Genomic DNA, 2,922 nt, shown 5'->3' on the forward strand with positions numbered 1-2,922 from the left:
GAGTATAACACCTGATTACTATACCTGACAAGCTCTGGCGGGTGGTACAGTAATAGTAAACAAGGCTCAACACAAAAACTTTATTTTATCGGCAAACTCTTAGCTTCTTTCAAGCATGTACAGATAGAACAGAACTGTGGAATCTTCTATATTTATTGTTTGGTGTAGCTATTTTTCATAGCTTTATTGTTGTATTATTGTATAGAGTACACCATTTGTTTGTTATGTTTAAATTTTTTTCTGTATGGCCCAGCTTCTAGTGCGTCTGCTATCTGAAGGCCCCTATCCCGGGGAAAGTGGTACAACCCTCCTGGAGCTGACCTCTGACCTCCTGTTATGTGAGAAGTGCAGTCTGGGTGTAGCACAGATCTCCAAACTTGTCACTATGGTAAGGAACTTTTCTCCGCCACAAAAACAAACTTACTGTATCTTCAGGATTTAAGTACGAACCCCCATTGGAATTATGCACCCCTGATTTGGGACAAATCTAGGAGCCTGAAAAACGTAAAATAAAAACTCAAATAAAGCATGCACCACTTCTCCACAAATCTTAAACACATCTTGAACAGGGTGAATTCAAATTTATTATCATCATAATGTCTTCTTCCCTTGGGGAAAATTTTGCATAGGTCAAGGACATCTATGATTATGTCAATGTCCTTGCTTTATAAAAATGTTTGAGTGTTTCCCACTGTCCTTTTCTTTACAAACTTCTTACCGATAATTGCCTACTGCAAGTTACAAAGTCTCTTAGAGATGTTTTGCTTTCTTGGTGCAACAAAGCTCTCAGAATATGATATTGTGATGTACCTTCACAGCAGATTTAATTAGTCGGCTAGCACCCCGGCTCCAAATGGCTTAAGTCCTAATGTGCAATCTTCCAATAGGATCTAGGATTGACAGTCCATTGTTTGGACGTGATGCAAATACATTATTTGACTTCAATCTGATATTAGAGCAGAACTTTCACCACTGGCAGTCACATGGCAAGGCCACACCACATCAGTTCACAAGTTCAAAGTACAACCTGGGGCTCAGACTGTGTTTGTAGAAAAACAACATTTTTTTGCAGAAACAAAGGCTGGTCATAATTATCTTACTGCTAATTACCACCACTGTCTTCCCTTCTTGGTCAAAAAGAGTGCTAATATTGATGTCTAAGATCTTTAAAAATCAGAAAAAAAAAGATAAGTGTCATACCATGTGTACTATTCAGTCATCATCCGGATGTTAAGGGCATGCTACAGCTATGGCAATACGCATAATCGTCAATGTGCTGGGCAACATTCTGTATATATATCTTTGTGTTTTCGCACCTATAGATCCTTTTAGTTTTAATGGATTAGTCATCTTGGTAGTTAAAGAGGGTATCAAACAATTATCCAATCACAATGCAAACACGATAATTGAGGATTGTGTCCTACGGACTCTTGTTAAAGAGGTTGTTTCTCAAAGGTCATTTCATATCAAGGATTGTTTCAAAGACCAAACTGCAAAGCCAGACATTACTCTGCAGCTAAGGAAAGTGTAACCAATCCCATGGCTTACATGTGACGACCGAGTAAAGGTCTGCCTAAATTTAACCAGTTGTCAAATAAAGTGTTTGCCTATTTTGTTTTTGTACCAATCAACACCGCACACTTGTCATCAATCCAGCTGAGAAAGTGCAGGGTTCAAAACAGGTGCATTTTTCCACCTCCATTTTGTATCAGTGCGGGAGTAACATTCACAAAGACTACTTAATTTAATAATTAGCCACCTGAGAGTGCCTAAAGCACAAACTGTGATAGGAACAATGGCTGATGCTATTTCTCTTCAAGAAGAATTTGATGAGGAGTTTCTGACTTGTCCAATTTCTTACAAGATTTACCAAGACCCACGAAAACTGCCTTGTGGTCACACTTTCTCAGCCAACTGTCTTGAGCATTGGCGGTATCAACAGATGCAGAATGGACAGAGTCAGTTTTCCTGCCCCATGTGCCACTTCAAGGTGAGGCTAGAGGAAAATGGAATTGACAGTATTCCAGTCGATATGTTCACCTTAAAGCTGCTGGACTTAAGAGATCTCTATGTCAGTGAAAAAAATCACTTTTACATCCACTGTCGTATGTGTGACTCTGGGGGCAGAATGGCAGGGTCTTGCCAGGACTGCCATTTTCTGCTGTGTAAGAACTGTTTGACAGCTCACAGCAACACACCAGCTTTAAAGGACCATCACATCACCTTGGATGATCACTGTCCCAAACACACCGACCAGTGCATGACCTTCTACTGCCAGCCCTGTGCCAAGCTTGTGTGCCGAGACTGCGCCAAAACTGAGCACCAACCAGGACCAGACCACGATCCACAGGAGGTCAGTAAGGTCGCACTGGAGGTCAAGGCTGAACTTAAGGCATTAGCAGAGAATTCCAAAGAAACTTTTGAAATTATAAAAAGAACTGACAACATCATTGACGAAGCAGTCACCAGTAACGCCAAAAACTGCAAAATCCAGAAGGAGAAAATACGGAAACATTTCTCCCAGCTGAGAGCAAAACTGGACAAGGAAGAGCAGGAGGTGACACTTAAACTTGACCAGATGGAACAAGCCCAAATGGAGTCCTTTCCGAAGGAGAAGAAACTTTTAGAAGACACTTTAAGATCAAAGATTAGATATGGTCTGGAGTCCTGTTCAGATATGTTAGCGAGGTTTAATGATGTACAAATTGTTACAGATAGGCAGCAGATGAAAGACAGATTGTTAGAAGCAAAGGAAATTCATCTAGATCTGAACTCACTAAAACAACAGGTGTCATTTCAGCCTAACACAGAAATGTTGGCATGTAGTCCCGGGTCTCTCTCACTGTGCACTACGTCTACAAGCATCATAGTCACAGAGCCTGCTGTAGAAAGTCTGCGTCATGCCTTCAAATGGTCTAAGGA

At 40.8% G+C, this 2,922-nt stretch overlaps 1 long non-coding RNA gene across 1 annotated transcript in view; it reads left to right on the top strand.

Moving 5' to 3' along the window:
* Positions 1 to 259: 259 nt before the first annotated feature.
* The window catches only part of LOC118407487, a 17,486-nt gene continuing 14,823 nt past the window's right edge, over positions 260 to 2,922 (top strand). Inside the window, exon 1 of the long non-coding RNA XR_004830153.1 lies at positions 260 to 388. This is a non-coding gene — a long non-coding RNA (uncharacterized LOC118407487). The remainder of the gene's footprint in view (positions 389 to 2,922) is intronic.

The sequence above is a fragment of the Branchiostoma floridae genome, unplaced genomic scaffold (genome assembly GCF_000003815.2).
Source record: "Branchiostoma floridae strain S238N-H82 unplaced genomic scaffold, Bfl_VNyyK Sc7u5tJ_1354, whole genome shotgun sequence".
Lineage (NCBI taxonomy): Eukaryota > Metazoa > Chordata > Leptocardii > Amphioxiformes > Branchiostomatidae > Branchiostoma > Branchiostoma floridae.